We start from the raw sequence: 21,344 nt of genomic DNA, 5'->3' as shown, positions 1-21,344 counted from the left end.
TGTACAAGGGGAAGTATGTAGCAGAATGAGGAAATTATGGGGATTTGGCTATGCATCTTTTAGCTCCTCAGCATGCATGTTCAGCTGGAGCAGAGAGAGGAGTGATCTGCTCCAGAGGACCTGCCGGTCAAAACTATTACCACCCACCAACTGGCACCCAAGTCTGAGCTTCAGGCAACATTTATAAATATTGCTCATTAATCCAGCAGGATTGACACCTCAGAGTAGACTGTTAGTGGTAAGTATAAATTATTGCAGGAATGCTATGCTAAAAGTACATTAAGTAGCAAAATTAAATTGTCAAAAACAAAAATGGTGCCAAAGTTATATTTCAATATGAAACTTTAACTGAGTGCTTATATGACTTTTCATTATAAAGTCATCGTTAGGGACACATTCATCTACTCTTTCACAGAAAAACCCAATAGTTTATCAAGCCAATTTTCCTACTTTTGTTTTCCATATATAGCATCTTGAAATTTTGTGCACTGTTTCTCTGCCATAGTGACAAGTTAATTTGACTGAATCAGAAGCTTCCATAAATAACAATTGTAACTAGGTTACCATTCCATAGTCCATTTATCCTCTTTAGCAGAGCAATCCGATAAGCCAGAAGGACTCAAGAATTTCCTTAATCTTACTAAATATGTGCAGTTATTGATTTTTTTTAAAATGGGCAGGAATTGGAAGAAGAAAATTAAAGAATTGAGTGATGGAAACAATCTAGTTTAGAACATTAGACAGCTTCGAGAATCCTAATTTAGCTCTGATTCCTTTACAGCTTCCTAATTATCTTTTTCTTTTTTTTTTTTTTTTTTTCCCACCAGTCATTTCAGGAGATGATAATAGAAATTATAGGTCAGACTTTGAAGTTTCCCTTTGCCTTTGGTGGTCTTTGTGTTAAGCCCAGAGCACACATATATCTCTTCCAATAGAAGTCTATTAATCTCTTGATTGCTGCTCAAATAACCTTTTCTGCATAGTATTCTTGCATTTTGCAGCTGGTGATATCAGAATGTTTAAGTAAATTCAGGAGAATTTTCCATCTTCTATTCTCCTCTGACTGTCAAGACCAAACCTCTGAAAGAGTGGATAAGGATGAATCAAATGAAATCAGGAGAAATCTGATCCTTTTTGTAAAAACCAGAATGAATTTAAGTTGTGGTGCCCATTCATTTTGTACTGTAAGGTTGGAATCCCTCTCATCTGAATTTAAACATCTAAATATACCTTTCTGGATGTTCCTTCTATAATCATATAATCACTGGGAAAACAGAAGCACATTTAGTCCAGTCTTTCTGAGCTGTTTAATACAGAGATGTTAGGAGATTAATCGTCCTCAAAGCAGCTATTTCTTTTCATTGACTTATAAAGACTGGGGCTGATGCAGATGGAAAGATCTACACCCTATCAAGTGACTCCTCCTCTTGAGTTGTCACAGATAAGTGGTTTACGTTAAGTAGCTTACAGAAGCACCATCAAAGGTATAAGTGATATAGTTTTAGTAGGAATTTGTGGGACTGTTACTTTGATGGTGAGGTTCACTCTATTACTACATAGATAAATCACATAAAGAATAAAATTCAAATTAAACTGGAATGTTTTACACAGAGAAAAGGGTATGGGAGACCCTCGCATTGAGTCACAAGGTACAGAGTAGACCCCCTTGCTTTCTAAACTCTTAATAGAGCTTAGGTGCTGCTAGATCCAATCCTAGTATCAGACTTGGTCAACAGTTTATGTCTAAAGGATATAAGGAGCGTTCACAGTTTAAGGTTGATCATAGGATTTTAGAAGCACTTAATCATTAACAAATTTATCATTACAAAGTGGAATAAATAGGATTTACTTAAATCATAGAAGTGGCTTAACTATGGATTCAAAATCGTAATGCTTGTACTGTACTTATTACGAGGTTACTAAATCACATACACATGCTCATGGACACAAAGGAATAGAACTATAGAGATAGATGTACAAAGGTATACCTATACCTGTTAAAATTTCCACTCCAGTTCAGTGAAATAATCACACCAAATGCCTTTGCATTTCTCAAAGTGCAAAAGGTTGAGCACAGAGGAGCAGGAAAACCAGCCCAGCCGCATCATCAGCTTTTGGCGATGGTTCCCCTAGTATCGCAAACCTGTGAGTTTGTGAGCTTTGAGAGGTGTCTCACTTCCCCTCCCTCTATTGTAGCTGATCTATCGTAGTATTGTAAAGGCTTCTCTTCCTTCCATATGCATTGGCAATGTCATTGATAGCTATGGTAATTCTAACGGAACAATAAAGTTGTAAGAAGGAGGGAGAACAGCAGGGATGGTCTCTTGTGCTCTTACAAGATCATAATCCACAAGAACTGAGTTACTGACCCAGACAAAGGCATTGCCTTTGTTCTGGGCAGGCCACTTACTTCACCTGTATGAGTGCAGTGCTAGTAACGCAGATATCTGAGAAAAGGAATGTATAAAATTTAATATTATATAACCACAGCAATGAAAACAGTCAATAAATACAACTCCTGATGGTTAAGGTCTTGAGGCTAACCTAAATATCTACATGGATCTGCCTAACGCAGGCCATGGAAATATACCCACTAATTCCTATGATGGTCCAGGCAATTTCTAGTTGACCTGAAATATATGTCTTAGAAAGACTCAAAGGCTTTACTTGGGTCAGAGGTTTCAAGTGATGGAAAATGCATCCCAGGCCTGTTGTCCTAATGTTTGGTGCTAAACTTTTACAGTGCATTTCTAGTTTAATTTTGTTGAGCTTCAACTTTCAGCCACTGAACTGTAGCATCCATTTGTCTGGCCGATTAAAAAGCCTTGCACTGTTAGAAGTTGTCTCTTGGTGTAGATACTTATAAATGTGATCCAGTCACCTCTTAATCTCCTTTTCTCATATTATTTTTACAACATTAAATGATGAAGATTAAAAAAAATAAAAAAGAAAAGACAAAAATAGGTCACATTTTGCAATTAGGTGCATCTGGACAGATTTTGTTCAAAATCAGTGTCACAGGTGCATGGACCTGAAAAAGGAACATGTCTACTAATGATTTGTAGGGTATGGTTTCCAGGAAATTCTGTGAGCATCAAATGATCATCCTACTGTTTTTGTTGATTCTAGCTAAGTAGGTATCACATGCCCTCTGCTGAGGGCAGCATTACTGCTGGCTGAATCAAATGCAGATAGTAGCTGCAGACTTTCTAGCCAAAGGAAAGATGCAATCTGCATTGATTTTTAAAGATAAAAGACTACTAGTGGCATTAATACAGTCCACTCTCCTATCATAAACCCTCAATTTTAGCACCTCTTTTCAGTCATTTAAGGATTATTTTCTTTCTTTTTTTTTTTATGATTACTTTGGGTCAAAAAGGTTTCACTTTTTTGAAATGGCATCATAGTGAGAAATCAGGCTTTTTCTGTTACTGACAAAAATATTGCTTGGATAGTAAGCATCCCAGTAAAGCTGTAGCACTTTTAATTTACCACGGTAAACATCCATCTAATGAATTAAAGAACTTAGTCACTACTGGAACTGCAATGCATGTCCAGAGCACATCCTGTGTTAGTGAAAGCTGTGCAATTTAAAGTGTCAGTTGTACCAGTTACCCTCTGTTACAGGTCTTCCTCTAAGAGCCTTGCAGCCATTTGGAAAGAACCCTGCAGTTGTTTTAAGTGTGTAAACAGCACCACCACCACCAACAAGAAGCTGAGGCAAATAGCAAACATGGTTAAATTAATGAGCTGGACAAAATGATAATGGATTTTGGAAGAGTACCCAAAAGCCACTTGTGTGTTTCTGAGCATTTCCACATGGGCAGGAGAGGAGACCTTTTCTGCCCTCATGGAGATAGCCAGATGTGAGCAAGCTCCTATCCCAAGCCATTAGTGTGATGGCTGGTGTCCAGCTAATAAACCCGGCTGAAAGGTAGGCTCATTAGATCGGAAACAGCCTGTGGTAATGTAACTACATCGCCTCCAACATACAGCTACTGCCTATCTCACCAGCTCGGGGAGGACTGAGGGGTGCGCATCTGGGGGCATCCGTCTGCTCATAAGCACTTTTAGATGAGCTTAATCTCACCTAACCTTAGATCTTTGAGACAGCTATATTAGAAGCGTAACTTCTTCAGAGACCCTCTATAGCCAGGGCGGTAGAGGCATGTTTATAAGGGGGTAGTTCAGTTCCCTACCATCTGAAACATCCTGTGAAAGGGCTTTGCTCTTTCCAAAGACACGAACGTCATTCAAGGTGATGAAGCGTTGAACTGTGTCATGGTAGGGTTGTGGCCAAACTTTTATATCTCACCATATCCCACGAAATACAGTGAACACTGGATCTGTAAAGGAGAAACTCAGGAACACCTGAGATCAGAAGACACCACTGGCCTGGAAGATAGCAGCTGAGGGCAAAAGCAAGCAGCTGGCAGACACACGTGTCTTCAGAATCACTGACACAATTTACTTAGGGTTCTATAGGCTTAGCACTGCAAAAATAAAAATCAGGACCAGTTGCTTCTCAAAAATATATGAACTTGTTCAAAACCAAAAAGAAACATAGGATTTAAAATAGGTCAGCCATAAGTTCTGAGTTATGCATGAGGCCATTAGATGTTCCTTTGTTCATTTTTGGCCTCAAAGTCTGATGGCTTTGAAGGCCAGAGAGAGGAATATGCACTATCTGGCCAGACATTTCTAACTTAAAGCAAGGTCCAAGTTTACTTAAGGTTTAAACAAAAGCACCTGACCATCTTGTGACTGACATGTGCATAGCTCCCATCCAAATGAACATGTATACGCATACCTGATAGGATAAGCCATTTCTTTTCTCCTGAAATCTGACTGCTAAGGGCTTGCCTCCCAAATTTCTCTGCCTTTTCCCAACTCCTATCTGTCCCTTTCTCTTTCACACACAAAACTTGTAATTCCTTCCCCAAAACCTACACTTGTACATTCTTTTTCACTAAGATGTCTGTTTTCCATGTTAAAGTCCAAGATCTAAAATCATCCCGTTACTGCAGTGGTGTTCTCATTAATATTAAAAAACAGTGTGTCATTTCAATGTTTTAGTAAGCAAGATGGTAACAAGCATTGGTTGAAAAATGTTGTTGAAGAAATTCCATATGTTTCAAAATCCCCTGAGATTCACAGAGTAGATGGGAGCAGAAGTGGAAAGGACTCTGGCTTTTTCCCCACTGGAATTTTCCTCTAGTAGAAGCAGACTGGATTTTTTAGACTTTCCAGTGTCTTGTCATGGTTTTGTTCTTGATGTCACATAGAAACTGTAGGGAATGGCAAAGGACTAAAGATGACTGGAAAATAAAATTTTCTTCCCTAAAAAAATATTTATTACTTGGGTCACATGGGGATTTTTCCAGAAAAAAAATGTGCTTCTGAAAAGCAGGAACAATTCTTTCCTGAAGGGCACTATTCACAGGACTTCCATTTTTGAGAATTGAGAGGTAATTTTCCACGTGTCCTATCTGAATCTCTCTCTACCTGAATCTTCAGGGAGCAGGTGCCTGAGGAGCCAGGAAAGCCAGAATGATGAGAAATATTAAGCTGCATCAGCTTGTGGTTGATCACCTAATGGGATCCAGCCTCAAACTTTCCAGCATGTACAAAAAGAAAAAAGACAAGGTCTCTGCTTGCACCATTGTTTTACCACAGAAGGATCTTTTTTTTCTCACTTGAAGTAAATTTTTAAGTACATTAGCTTCAAATGCACCTCCTGAGGAAGTAGAGCTCATTTAAAAATGAGGCTGCTGTGGGCTAACAAGAAACCTGCTAGTGCAGGTTTATACAACTGCACATGTTACTGCTGATAAAAGTAAGAAGCCTTTCAAATGCCCATAGAATGAGCTTGGAATGAATATGCAGAAAAGTACTTTTCTCACATAAAACTTTGTTTCTATCCAGAGGTCCTGGATCATCTATGCTACTACAAGACAAGACCAACAGCTACGTGCATGTACGGCAGATTTGATACTTGTCTATGTTAATTCTTTGTGTTATACACATGAATTATCCAGTCATTTGGTGGTCAGGACTTAACAAGGATCTGAACACTAAGGAGGGACCATACGTGTTTATATGTATGTCAGTGATTTTCTGGGACTGGAGTGTCTGATGCAGTGGGACCAGACAGTTACTGCCCATTATCCTTTTAGGTCATTAGTGAATGAATACATTGATCTACACGCATGCATTTAACTACATTCGCTAACATATCTGTATGCATATTCATATATCTTTGTGCATATATAAATATTGACTGTATAAAAGTTTACAAGAGGTCAATATGCTCAGTTATCTCATTCTCCACATGCTACAGTCACAGCATGAAAGCAATAATTATTTAAAAAAAAAAAAAAAAGTAGGGAAAACGGTTAGCATGAAGCAACCCCTGCTCTCTCTCCTTCATTTCACAGCTGGCATTCTCAAAGCCTGTTACCCAGATCCTGCAGCTCTCTGCATGACCAGGGACAGCTGGAAGGAAACACATGAGAAATGCAGCATTTCAGCAGCCCATATGAGTTAAGGGATACAGGGAAAGATGCTGTATCCACAAGAATTTGTTGCTTATGATGCTGGAGTGAGCTGTGTACCCATACTCTCACAGGACACATGCTTGTATTAGCAGGGCTGTTGTAGAATAGTTCATAGATTATGGTTAGAAAGTGCAAATTACCTCACTCCCTGCTTGCAAGTTGAAAGGAAGATTCATCCTCGCTCTTAACCTGCCTACTGCCTCCATGCAAATCCCTTTTCATCTGGGCTTTGTGAATGGGAGTAGTGTTGGGCACTATAAGCTTCTACTCTGATGTCTTTCTGCACAAACCATATGAGATCAGGCAACCTCAAAAATATTAAGTCTATTATAAAGCTTATGTATCAGTTTTTCATAAGCCACTGAACTGGATAAAGCAACTGTTTGTTCTGTGGAAGGCTGAGTTTCACTCTTCCAGTGATAATATGATTTTTTTTTTCCAGATATCAAGTAATTTTCCAATTTGCTGCTTGGGCTTTAAGTACAGTTTTTCCAACATACCATCTAACATACACAGGACAAGAGAGATTTCTCTATTTTTTGCCCTTGAGATAATCTTCACTTTCATATCTTTTTTTCCCACAGAATCCAGACTATCAGTACTATAGATGCTGAAAAATGTAATTTTCACCTCTGCTGCCTGTTAAAATGCCCAGTGTAACATTCACAGAGGTGCTTCGTTTATGTAACTATGGTAATTTTCCTCTGTCATCTTCCTCTTCATGCTGAAATGCAAAAAGCTTAATTCATTAAGGCTTGTAAGGGGCTTTAATTGTTCTGGCTGGCACAAATTATAGAAATGTAGCAAGTTTATCTCCTGTAAAATGTGGAAAGGTGAAGTTTGGACGAAAGATGCTCCTCAGAAAAAATATTCATTAGGTATATCACATGGACATGTTGCATAATTCCATTCCTGCTCACAAAGAATAATGAGAAAACTACTGGCACTATCTTACTCCAATTAGCTTTTCCCTTTGCCTTGGCCTCCCTAGGGCTAATACAGCTCTATCTGTTCTAAAGATAAACTGTGGCATTCAATCTTCAATATATTCAGGTGGACTGTAAGCCAATATTCCCTTTGTATTATGATATGATGAATAAGCAGGCTTTTGTGTTGATAAAAGCTTGAACTGACAAATTGCAGCTCCACTTATAGTCTCCAGCCCAGGACAGCTGTGTGTCCTAGGAGCTGGCAGGGCATCTTTCAGTGAAGGATCTCTATAAGTTTACCCAGATTTTAGCATATTGAAAAGGCAGGTTTGAAGAAGTGAGGTGGTTACTGCCTCCTGCTGCTTGAGCTGTCCCAGTGCTAGAGTATATTTGAGAGGTGTTTGCACTGAGCTCCTCTTGAGAACTGCAACCCCGCTACGGCAAGCCGCAATAAGTATTGCTTTATATTACTATTCCAAGCTGTGCACAATGGCAGCTCAGGAGCAGCTTCATAGTCTTATGATATGACACAGATAAGACAGCTTCAGACGTTTCAGTTTAATAAGTTAATATCTTTATATTATTCTCCTAAGCACCCACTGCTGACCGCTGTCTGAGACAAGATACAGCTAGAAAAATTGTCTGACCCAGCATGGCAGCTCTTACACTCCAGTCTCAGGAAAGGTTGCTCTGAAATCCTTCAGCAGATTTGCATGAAAATGGAACAGTAGAATCTGATATCAATTTTGTCCATTTACAATTGTTTAATTTCTGGATACTCTAAAAACCATACTATTGTGTTAGCCTTTTAACGATGAAATGCTTTCAAAACTTTATTTAATATATCTTGCCAAATATGGAGGCTAAAAGCAGAAAATGGAAGCCTGATTCACCTAATGAAATTGTGTTCTAAAAATAAAAATAAAGAAATACATCAATAAAAAGGAAATTTATTGAATTTGTCAGATTATTTCCTTCCAGACAACAGCAGAAAAGAAGAGCAATTTCAAAGCCAATGCTGTTGCTCAGACTCGATGTTGCTGTTATTTTTTAACCTGCTGCTACTAGAAGTTTCTTTCTCTGGGAACATGTCAAACCTTTCCAGAGTATTCCCCATTGGAAAAGCTGAAGTCAAATCACTGACTTCAAAGAAGCAAGCTAAGACCAATGCTACTTTTTTTTCAAGCAACTACTAGTTCATTCTAAATAAGTGGTAAAATACAGTACAGTAATAGTCTGTATCTTTTTTGAGCTGTAAAGGTGTCAGTACAAAGGTTTTGACTATTACTACAGACAGTAAAATCTTTGCCCCACTCTCATAAAGGGCACTTTGGTATTAGCTTCTTTGAGGCCGGGCTTCCCTATCAATTTAGCATCACTTTCACAGAACTCTCCAAGGGAGGTTTGTAACAAAAGTTAAAGCCGCAAGCTCTTTCAAAAGCAAGTACGTCATGGGCTCCTTGTTTCAGTGCCTTTCTTCTGAACATAGTTTTTTGGGGGGCAGAAGGGTAAAGACAAGAAAGGAAAGCCTCCTGGTTCCCAAAAGGATTGCTTCCAAACTGAATCCCCATAGGAATGGGAGTAGGCAAGATATACTTGCCTGTTCAGTGACTACATTAACATGTACTCTCTTAATATGACAAGGTTTTTACTGATCAGGTCAGCATCTGTTCTGAGCTTATACTCTACCAAGAATTTGTCATTTTGGTAAGATAATTTTAGGGTTTCCAATATGGGTAATTATGAAAAAAACCCCATGATATATCATCTATCAGGCTTCATGCTATGCTCAAATCCTGCATTTACAAAGGCACAGATAATCTGATAAATCCCAGAAGTCTTGGACTTGCCATGCATATATATGGGTAATCTATATGTATATGTATATGTATGTGTGAAGTACCCCCTTTTTCCTAACGTTTGATTCTTCAGCCCATGGAATAAACTGAAAGTGTTCATCTACCTACTTCAGATATTCTTTATGTTCAGAAAAAAAGCAGAAATGTGAATAGCAGTAGCATCATTTATCTCTCTTGTACTAACAATTTCCAAATAGTAGCATGGCTATGTTTGAGACCTAACAGGATCACACAGATAGGTCAGGGAATGCTTCCAGCATCCACTGCAGGAGAATGGAGGAGATCGCATTTACCTCCTGCAGGATCAGGATAGATGACTCTTGAAACTGAGGCTAACTAAAACTACAAATCTGTTCAGAGGATAAAACTCAGAGGGAGATACAAAGCAGGGTAGATTAGTCACAGGAGATCAGGACACTTTGTTTAAGGTTACATTATTGAACTAGTAAATAAAAGCTGTTATCTGATGGTCCTGCAAGTAGTGTATGTGAAACCAAACAGTTTCCTCACGCTGAACACTCTCATAAACATTTATAGCCAATAAACCATGGCTTCAGTGAACAAGACTGTGCAGCTCTCATCATATGAGATATCTTTTCTGGAAAACATCTGTGGTGTAGAGAGATTTTGTTACTCATACCATACCCAACCTTCAGACAAATGCTACTGGCATTATTTCTAGCCAAATCTTTTTGATTGGAGCTCATTCCTCCCACCTAAGAATTTTCTGAAAAAAAAAAAAAATAATGCATTGGAGAGAAGCTTTATTAAAATTTCTTGAAATGTGTCTAAGAGCTCTGAGGGAATAAATTTATAGTTTACTAGGAGGAACACAGAGTACGTTTTCACTGCAGCCATGAGGCAACAGCTCCCTGATACCATTTTTTACCTCACTTGTGCCAGATATAAATGCACTTTAGCCAAATTAGACCCTGAAGTTTCTGCACTGCCCAGCTGGGTTGCAAACCAGGGAAGAAGCAGATAGCTGGAGCTAATCACTTATCTCCTAGTTCTCCACTCTGAAAATTGCTTTGATTAGTTAAACCCCCCTCAAGTGTACATGGAAATGCCAGTGCACACAGTGTGAGTGAGATGGGCAGCACTGCAGCAGTTATTGAAAGGTGGAGCATGAAATGTTCCTAATACAGGACAGGCATTCAGCCAGGGGGGTCTGACATCTCCTGGATTCTCTCCCTCCATCACCTTCACACTGGAGCTCAGCAAGCAAATGCTTTACAGATCATTTAGAATCACTGAACCATTCTCACTTTGGATCTGATCTCTGGAAGGGTATACCAGTGCTTTGATCTGTTCTCATTTCCGAAGGGATTGAGAAAAAAACTGGATGCCTCATTCATACACTTGCCTGTTAAATTCCCAGGGATATACCAAAACAACTGTGAAGACGTTGTAGCAAGCAAGGGCAGGTAGACCAGGCACTAAGGTGATATAGAACCAGTATTTCTCTCTGCATCGCCGGTTCCCTCGGACAACGTGAAATTCCTTCTTCCAGAGCAGATTGGATCAGCTGTCCTCTCTCTTTGGCCTCTCCCAAACATTTCTACTTGTAGTCTCTGTGGACAAACAAGTCAAAATAGATCACCGCAAGTTTTCAAGTTAGCTGCTTAAAGGATTGTCACACATCTGTGCTAAATGTACTAAGAATAGAACTGAGAAGATACCTGTTTGCAAATGTTATACATAAACCAAGCAAGAGATTTCAGTATACTTCTGGGTGAAGACTTAAGGGCAGCGTATCAGACTAGAGGGAAACTAACAATTCTGAAGAATTGTTCTTCTAATCTGATTCTGGGGAGGGAATTACAGTTTGACATTGCTTTGTCTTTTTTATCCCTGCAAAGGCCTTTTTTCCCTTGTCACAGTGAGGTCTTTCTACTATTCACATTAGCGGCTTTACATGAGCCTTCATAATTGTTTCTTATAAAATACGTTGATTTCTATCATCCTGTTTAATGATGTGCTACATTGTTTATAAGATAATGCAATGAACCCACTTTGAACTCATTCTATTATCCCATAAGTAATGCAATAAACTGCTTAACAGGGCAATTAAATCAAGTGATTTCAGGTTAATGTTATTAGACAGTGTTCAAGAACATGCAACTTTGTTTTGAGGATTGGCTTACCCTCTTAAATATTGGAAAATGTACTTTACTAATGTTTTTGTTTGCGTTCCCTAAGGTACTGATCACATTATTCATTGCTGAGGACCAGAAATATTATAGTAGCTTTCCAAACACAGGAGAGAGTTAGTGTAGCCTCTAGTAACTTGTGACAAAGCAATGGATTTAATAACCTTGCAGAACTCCCCAGGGTATTATGAAGCAGTGTTCAAAGCTTAGGAAAAAAAGACTTTTCATTATATACAGATAGTAGAAAATCACATACATGAGAGAAACATAAAGGTTAAATATATTATTCTGTTGAAAAAAAAAATTGGACTGCCCAACCTACATATCATATCTGATTTGAATTTTTGAAAGGAATCTTAACAAATATTTTAAGACAACACTGCTTTTTTCTTTATACCTTTTTTTTGGCCCACCCAAAAATGTAATTTAAATAGCCTGCACCATGCAGAATTTCATTAGGAACAGTTCCAATGAAATTAAATCTCTATTGTGCATCTTAAGTCTGCTCTAATGATTACTGCTCCACTGAGTATGTAATTTAAAGTCTCTTGTTAATAGATGAGGTGCTGAACATCAACAGCTAGCTCTTCCAAACTTCACAGTTGAAGAGCTATCTTGCTTACAGCCAGAGAAATCTACTTCCAATTGGACTTCCATGGGACAATACTGACATCTAACAGCTGCTGGATTAACCCAAATAGAATATTACTGTCTTTCTTAAGGTTCTCAGTAAAAGTTATGTATTTAAAAATTAAGAGCAGCTGTTGACTTCTTACCTGGATTCAGATAAAAAAATGACCCTGCAGCACTTTTAAATGGAAATTAAAAAAAAAAATATTTCCCAAATATTGGAATTGCTCATTTTGAAACATTTCAAGATTTAATATGCATAGATTTATATTTGTGGAGGATAAAATATTATCTTGAAGGAGGTGTTTCACTGTACCCCAAACCATACATTTATATAATGAGATTTTGATTTACCATCAAACATTAAAACAGTTGCTTTCTGAACTCTAAATGTTAAGGCAAATTTTTTAAAGCAATCTACTTCTCCTTATACAGAGAGACATGGCTTCTCAGAATCACAGAATCACAGAATGATTGATGTCGGAAGGGACATCTGGATGTCAAGCAAGGCCACCTAGAGTCCAAGTCAAGCAGGACTTGACAAGAGTCAAGCAGGACTCTTCCCCTTGGTGAATGCATGATGATTATTCCTGATGATTTTCCTGTCCTTGTGTCTGGAAATGGTTTTTCAGCCTCGAATTTCCCAGAGGTCAAGGTGAGGCTGACCATCCCATAGTTCTCTGTGTACTCCTTCTTGCCCTTTGTGAGGATAAGAGTGACACTTGCCAGACTTTGGACACTTGTCCTAGTCATCATGATTGATCAAACATTATCCACTGGCTTTGTAATGACATCTGCCAGCTCCCTCAGCACTCTTGGGTATATTGTATCAGGGCCCATGTCCAAGTTGCTTAAGTATTCCCTAGCCTGGTTATTTTCGACTGAACGTTGTCCTTGCTCCAGCCTTTCTCTCTGGTCTTTGGGACCTGGGATTCCAGAAGTCCGGTCTTGCTATTAAAGACCAAGGCAAAGAAGGTATTCGGCCTTTTCCATGTCCTGTGTAACCAGCTCCTCCCTCTTCTTGAGCAGTGGGCCCACATTTTCCCTAGTCTTCCTTTTGTCAGCTATGTACTTGCAGAAGCTTTTGTTGCCATTGACATGCCTGGCTAGATTCAGTTCCAGCTGCGCTTTAGTTTTCCTACGTTTGGCCCTTTGATGATTAGACATTTCTGTATTCCTTCCAGGTTACCTGTCCTTGCTTCCACTTCCTGTGTGTTTCCACTCTCTATATGCTTTCACAATTTCATGTTAAGCTATTTTGAAAGTCCATCCCACAATCTTCTAAAAAGGTGACATGATTTTTCAGCAGTGCTGAGCATTCAACATCTTCTACTGATACATTTGGGAAATGAGGGTGATGCAGCACTTTTGAGAAAAACTAAAAACATTATTTAGTCACTATAGAGGAATTTAGGAACTCAGATTTTTCTTTGGTTTTTTGGTACATAATCTTAAAACTGAATTTCGTTAAGTCCAAATGCCCACTTTTCCCATATCAGCTAAACCCTCACTGCTTTTGAGTACTAGTGCAACCATAGCTGCTTGAACTGTCTCAGTCTGTATTTATTGTGATTTCTACTTTTATTTCAGTATGTAAATTGATTGTAAAAAATGCCTGACTTCCAATGCCTGATCACTCAAATGCCTTTCAATCTGCTGCATGGATATTTCATGAACAGCAAGAATACTTCACATTTATACACATTTTTAATATGTTCAAAGTTCTGAATGGATATTAATTAAGTAGGACAGAATTTTCAGAAATGTCTAAAGGAATTAAATCCTGGCCTTCCCTTGAAATCAACTGGAGTAAGCAGTTAAATTCCTTGTGGGAATGTGGAAATCTCATTTGCAAATATAACAAGGCCTCAGTGACAGTAACTAGCACTCACCCTTTTAGATACAAACAGTTTGAAATACACAGTTAAGTAAACGCCCCAAGATCACAGATGCAGTAAGTGGCACTATTAGCAGTTGAGTTTGAAAGGCTTCTCTCTAGCTGTAAGCATAAGAGCTAGGTTACATGTGCTGCTTCAGCAGGGAATCTCATGACCATTAAAAGATGGGGGAAAAGGTATTTGCCAAGACTGAGATGAACCTTACTTGGATGTTCTGAACTGTGTCTCATCTCAGAAGATTATGAAGGGGAAGCACTGCTTAGTGGTCATTGAAATTTCTAGAGCTTATTTCAGAAAAACATGACTCATACAAACAGTGACTGAAATCAAAAGAAAATTAAAGTTAGACAAATAGGTTAAAAATTCAACACAAAGCAAAACACGTCAGGTTCACTTAACAGCAAAATGTATTTTTCATTTGTTTTTATTTAGCATTGTGGCAGAAAAATCTGAAAAATATTTTTGGACTTAGCTGTACATAGTATTTTCCCACCCCAATTTTTCGTTTCACCAAACTTAAAGAAGTTATTTCACTGTGCTTTATTTGACATTAAACTGAGCTACTTCAGTAGGAGGGACTTTATTATTAAAGTTTGTTTAAAAATTACAGCTCCTTTGTAACATATGGACTACATGCTAGTGAGTCAAATCTAAGTTATTTTTTCCTCCATCTTTTCTACTTTTCTGAGATATCCGCCTCTAGCATAATTAACTTGCTGGTTCTAAAATGTATTTTATATCACTCAAATGGGTCTGAATTACTGAACTGTACTTAGAGAGGAAGAGTGAAATGGGAAATGCAAATCTGAGTTCATGTAAGTTTTTAAAAAGTGGTTTTTTAAGTTTTTAAAATCCTTCAGGGACTCTGGATTTGACAAAAAAATTATATGAATTATGTACGCTCAGAAAAAAGCAATGCTGATAAGGATGCCAACCCTGGTAGATCTCAAGTGTGTGAACAGTGTGAGCCTGATTTTTATGTTTTTTCTCACTCCACTTCACACAAGGATGGAGGAAAACTGGAAAGGATGACTCTAATCCACCTTTTTGCTCCCTACTTTTCAGGCCTACATATGAGAGATTCACATCTTTCAAGCTATCATTTTCATAGCATCTTTTCTGATTCTTCAGTGCCTCTCACTGAATCTCTAACCTTGGGACATTTACTTAACTGTGCATTTTATGCACCATGGTTAGTTATAGAGAGACCTCACATAGCCATGGTCCTGATCAGCCCCCACACTGGAATCACATCCTCTGGACATTTTTCGTGATATATACATGACATAGACCTTCTTCATCCAAAGCTTGGCACCCAGGGTTTGCCACTTTGTTTTAAGACTCTCATGAGTTATAAAAATAACCTTTGTGCAATTAAAGGTGAGGTTCAACCACAATGATAGCACTATAACCAGAAGGTAATGACTGCAAGTTATGTTAGAACACTATTTCCAGAAACTGCTACAGCCAACCAACAAGGCACTAAAGATTCCTGCTGGTATTCTGGACAAAATTTTCATCCCTCCATATTCAAGAAGGACTGGAAGAGAAGTTAAGAAATTCAGAAAGAATATAACTGCAAGATAAAAACAGCTTACTTTGTTCAGCACAGAAAAATAGAAGCTTAGAGAGTTTTGATTGCTTTCCTTCCATAAATAAATCAGGAAAGAAGCAAATAAATTTTTATGCCAACTTGAAGTTGTCCACCTGACTGGAACCAACTTTTTCTAAAAACTGTGAAGATCTGTAGTATAAAGATTTTATGAGGAACCTTTTAAAGGAAGATGTGACAGCAAAAGCTCATTCTCTACTAGTTAGTGGAAAAGGAGTATTTGGCATGGCAACCTGTGATACCAGGAAATGAGAGAAGATGTCCCAGAAGATCTATTCTTGTCTGTTACTGTTATTATCAAAAAATAAAACTGAGAGAATTGTAAGGCAACTTTCCTTGCTTTTATTTTGTTAGGAAAGTAACTGAGTGCGTCATTTGGGGTTGTTTCCTCCTAACTCCACAAAGCATACTGTATTTATGTGCTTTGAAAGTCAAAGGCTCTTTGCTATGACATAAAATAGGAACATCTCACAAATTGGTAGTGCTGGGATTTGCATATAACATTACCATACTCCCTAATTATTTCTGGATCGATTTGCATAATGGAAAAGAGAATAGTTTATTCTCAATAACAGTAAATATAAAAATATGCCTGTCATTCCTCCATGGGGAAGAAACTTCAATTGTTTTGTTCTAAGGCCTGAAAGTTGACATTTCAGAAATACCTACATAAAAAATAGGATGAAAAAGTAAACAAGATCAGAATACAATGTGGATCCTCTTCAGGCACATCAAGGACTTCTACTGGGGTAAATCTATCATTACCAATACTTTTACCTCTAATTTACTGATGGATAAGTGAAAAAGTGTACAAAGACCTTTACCTTTTCAGATTAAATGTCTAAATGACTAAATCATCTTGCTGATCTCTCAGAAAAGTAGATACTTCTGTTCCATTTGCTTTTGTTTTACCACTGATGGGACATGTCTGAGCTGAAAAGGTGGTGAAGATTTGTGAATTGTAGTGACACTTTATCCTAGCCTCACTTAGAGAAAAGAAACCTTTTATTGATTTCATATCTGTCTTGTTTAAAGGCCATCAGCAAGAACATCAGACCCACTCCCAAGTTTTAATGGCAGGAAATTCGTTTGTTGGTGTTTGGTAGAAATTAGATACATTGAGGCAGAGATCAGAATATAAAATATCAATTATATAAAATCTCCAGGTAGATTTGATTTTCTTTTCCACACTCAACACCTAAAAAATCAAGGGTGGATAGACTCATGTGCGTGGTATTGTGGCCGGAGCGACAGACTGTGAGCTCAGTTCCCATCCCAGACAGACAGTTTTTACATCATACTGAGCAAACCACTCCAGGAATAGTTAAGATTCGTGGCACACTGCCTTGCTATGTGTATACGAGTCAGTTCTGAGCAAGCTTGTGTGCCTGAAGCAATTCCATGCAAAGGCAGTAGCCTGAGTGGTGAAACAACAGCAGTGACAGTACACTCCAAGTAATTAATCTGGATCTCTCAGGGAAGCTGTGTAGCCCAACTGGACTGCTTTACTAATATGATTATACACTTTCCAAATTTTGGAGCGAAGTAAGGACAAAGCATGGCATGCCGCAGAGAGAGAGGTCCTTATGATTTTGCGGTTTGCCATCTGCCACTTACAGGATAGTTTTGCAGGTAAATGTCCATAAGATGCACAATGATGGAGAAACATGACCTAAGAGAATTTAAATGCACAGAAGTGCTAGACCACAGGACCTCAGAAACTCACACAAGTCTCTAAATATAAGCTGCTGCCCATTATCACCTGTCTTTCATTATCACCTGGACTGCAAATTGCTTCCTCTTCAAAACAAAATAGTGGACAAATTAGCTGCTTGTCCATATGGCTATAGTTCATGACAGGTTTTTTCCCCTTGTTACATTATGTCATAGACCAGCTCAGAAAGAAAGAGGAAAGAGCTGCTTGAATGAGAGTAATATTTAATAGACCTGCATAACCAAACAATTTAAAGAACTCTTAGTTTAGAAAACTGCAAACAAAAAAGTGGAAAGGATGGTCAAAATTCAGCTAAGGAAAGGCATCAAGAATGTTAGCAAATATATCTCAGCTACACAATAGAAAGTGTCAGAATGAACTGCAAAGCAGTTAAACAATTGATAAAAGTAGATCTGGTAATAGCAGCAAGAGAGTTTCCATTTATTGGTACAAACATTTTGGGTCCACAGTTGAGAGTTTTACAGGCTCCTGTTTGCCATCAAGAGAAAGCACACAGTCAGGAGCAGTTATATTTTTACATTTCTGTTTCAGAAAAGATCTATGCAAATCTGAAGCCATATTTCCTGCCCATATAGACATCATATCTTGACCTTCTGTATGCATCACTATTCTTCTTTGGCTGAGTTCTGTTCCCAGTAAATGCAGTCCACAGTTCTTCACATGTTTTCCTTTCCCTGTGCTGTGTCTTTGAAAATGTTAACTTGTACATAAAGACTGCGTGATGAGAAAATATAAATAAATAGTTCCTGTAGAGTCCTAAAGCTAAATAAACAGTAGCAAATAAGGCAGGATTAGAACATGGCTCAAATCTTGACCTAGGATCATCCCAATAGCTTAAATGTCAGGCTGCTTTCAGCATTTTTTTTTTTGACTCAAGCTACCTAACACTCCTCCAGGCAGTATGTAGGAGTGGCCAGGGAACAGCAAGGGACCTTTTGCAGCTGGTAATTTGGTCAAGACCACCCTGTTTTTGAAAGGAAGAAAGAAATTCATCTATATGGAAAGAAATCAGGCCAAGGCAGTGGACTGGAGGGTCAGAGCATGGTCTTGTTGCTGGCTGCTAGGAAGCACGTACATCAAGGCTAATGAACTGCTGTTACAGACACATGGTCTCAAATGGATGAAAGACAGGTGATTCTGTGTCTATAGCAACTATAACAAATCGAGTTTCTCAGGTTATCTGTTTTTGTCTTTTCTCTTGAATAGTATTCATAGATTTCACAGGGGACCAGAGAGTGGTGAACACAACATCCATGCCCTGATTACATACACACTCAGATGAGATCCTAGAGAGCAATAGTCATGAAAAGGGAGATCCAGTAAGAAAGAAGAACAACACTTTATGGAAGTGCCTATATCTTTTCATCAGCTATAGAAGAAACCTAGAGCCAACTTATGTCTAAATGATCTAAAGTTTATACGTTAAAAATGAGATGAGACACATCTTATGGATGTGCGTGTTTAGCTTATTCTTTACGGGCAAGTAGTCATCAGTCCATGAAAAATTCTGCAAATCTGGATTCATCAACATTTCTAAACAGACAAAAGAATGCATAGAAAGAGAGAGATATTAAAAAAAAAAAAGGGGGGGGGGGGGTGGGGCGTGGGCAGGAAGTGAAATGCTTAAATTATTAGCTTGTTCTCTGCAGAAGCCAAAAATGTTCTGGCTGTCAGAGGCTCAAGGATTGGTGTTACACCTGTCTGATACTCCAGATTAAGGAAAGCTGTAGAAGTTTAATTAAATTTCTCTTCTCAGTTCTATACAGAAAGGTGGATTTAAAAGATCTAAGCAAGGGGCTGCAGTCAGACTGTACCATCTTGTGATTTCTTTAGGTCTTCTAGCTAAGCAGACAAGAAACAAGAAAGTAAATAAAGATAGCACAAGGAAAGAAAGCATAGCAGAGAAGTAAGAAGTACATTTAAAAAGTAAATGTGAGAAGACAGAGAGAATAAAACAGAAAACCTGAATAATCTAGCCTCGAAACCAGATGTGACAGACACAGAAATCATTTTACCAATTAAAAAATAATTAGATTCTCCATGTAATTTGCTTTTCCCTGAGACAAATGTTGCTGGTTTAGTGCAGGGCCATTGATAAACAGAAATCGAAATAATTTTTACAAGTAGTAGTTAGTGGTAGTAGTAGTAATAATAACAACAACAATAATAAAATTTATAAGTAATAGTATTACCACTCTTATCTGTTGAGGATTATTCTGTCTGTACAAAAGAAAAAAGTTAAAGGCAAAAATAGCATTAAAATAGTGAATCTGCTTAAAATCCATAATGTGAGATAACATAAATATTTTATAATTAATTGTTATACCTAAAGCACCAGTACACCTATTACATATAATTAAACAACATTTTATAATCCTTAAGAGCTATAAATAAACTATGGATTCTTAAATGGAATTCCTTTGAGACAAGTTGAGGACAATTAGAAATAATCTGAGAAAACATGACACATTTTTTACTTTTAAATACATTTCTACTATGAAGGAATACATTCATTTGAAATGTCTCTTGCATGTACAAGTGAATAGAAGAGTCCCAGAGTGAAACCTTAACATGGTATAATGCACAATAATCTCAGTTTATATCAGCCAAAGTGTCATCCCATGGTTTGGTTTTAATTAACAAAGAAAATACTGAAATTTTATTTAAAGCATAACAATTCTCTTTGGAATTCTTTTGTCCAGGCAAGCCAGCTTGGAGCATCATAATATGCTTTCTCATAAAATTTTTAATACTTTCTGCTTTCACTGTGGTCAGGAGCAAATATTGAGAAAAGCGGTGTTTCTTTTTGTAGACTGACAATTTGAATTACAATTGAAATTGCAGAGGGGGGGGAAACATAACTTGGGAGGAATGGCCTATCTGACAATCCAACAATCAAGTACAGATGTCTTTTTTTTTTTCTTCTGTAAAATGAGTGCATTTTACATTAAAACTAGTAAGATAATAAATTCACATTATACCACACATATACTACTAATAGAAAATATTATGTACAAAACCACTCTAATGCCATCCAGAACAGTACTTCACTGTGAAGTGTTTCGTAAAACATTACACATATATATAGTACCATACATATATAACGTACATATGTATAACACCACCTAGCTCTTTAGACAAAGCTCTCCAGCGATAGTCCTCATTACACTTAACTAGTGGAGTAGCATCATTATACCTATTTTCCAGATAGCGAATCAGAAGACAGGGTGGGAAAAGTGATTTATCTAACTTGTTGAATAGTAAGAACTAGAGTCCCCAGGGTCCTGATGCATTGTAGTGTTTCCCAGACAGGGACACACCTGGGCCAGGGGCGGTCCAGACAAGCACAAAGTGGATTGCAGAGGGCTGGGATTTATTGTAACATCCCTCTCTCAGGTAGGTAAGATTGGTTCTCCCAACAGATGTAGGGGTCACTCCTGAGGAAGAAGCTTTTCTCCTTTGCAGTGCTTTTCTCCTGTGCTCTTCTGCGGACAGATCATGGCTCAGTTTCATTTCAAAACACAGGAGTTAGAAGTGACTGTAGCATCCCTCTTTAATCTGGCAGCCAACGGTTAGAAAACTTCCTCTGGAAATAGAAGGTTTGGGTTTAATGTCAACACCTGCCTGAGGCTGTTGAAATCACAGTCCTGGAGAGCAGCCGAAATCCTGAGCTACAGACCAGGTCCTTGCTCTGAGACTCTCTGTGATTCAGCCAGTAACAGCTAATGCCAGTACAACCACAAAACTGAGACAAAAGCCCGATGTCTCTCCCATGAGCACTTTATCCAGGGGGTTAGTGAGTCATGTACCCACCTGAGATCCTTTGGTGTGACTAGGGGTATCCAAGGGACATGAGAAGTGGGGTCTTCCAGAGTTCAGCTGCCAGTGTTAAGAGGCAGCTGATCGGGCTTTCCAGGATTGAAATTTGGAGCGTATGCAGCTGAATACTGCTTGGAATCCTTATCTGGTAC

The 21,344-nt window shown here is 38.2% G+C and overlaps 1 long non-coding RNA gene across 1 annotated transcript in view; it reads left to right on the top strand.

The window, feature by feature from the left end:
• LOC119143822 overlaps positions 1–21,344 on the top strand; it is a 30,197-nt gene that overhangs the window by 7,493 nt on the left and 1,360 nt on the right. Inside the window, exon 4 of the long non-coding RNA XR_005102834.1 lies at positions 12,564–12,783. This is a non-coding gene — a long non-coding RNA (uncharacterized LOC119143822). The remainder of the gene's footprint in view (positions 1–12,563; positions 12,784–21,344) is intronic.

The sequence above is a fragment of the Falco rusticolus genome, chromosome 2, assembly GCF_015220075.1.
Source record: "Falco rusticolus isolate bFalRus1 chromosome 2, bFalRus1.pri, whole genome shotgun sequence".
Taxonomy (NCBI): domain Eukaryota; kingdom Metazoa; phylum Chordata; class Aves; order Falconiformes; family Falconidae; genus Falco; species Falco rusticolus.
Note: the sequence above shows the minus strand (reverse complement) of the source record. Positions and strands in the feature narration are given on the sequence as shown.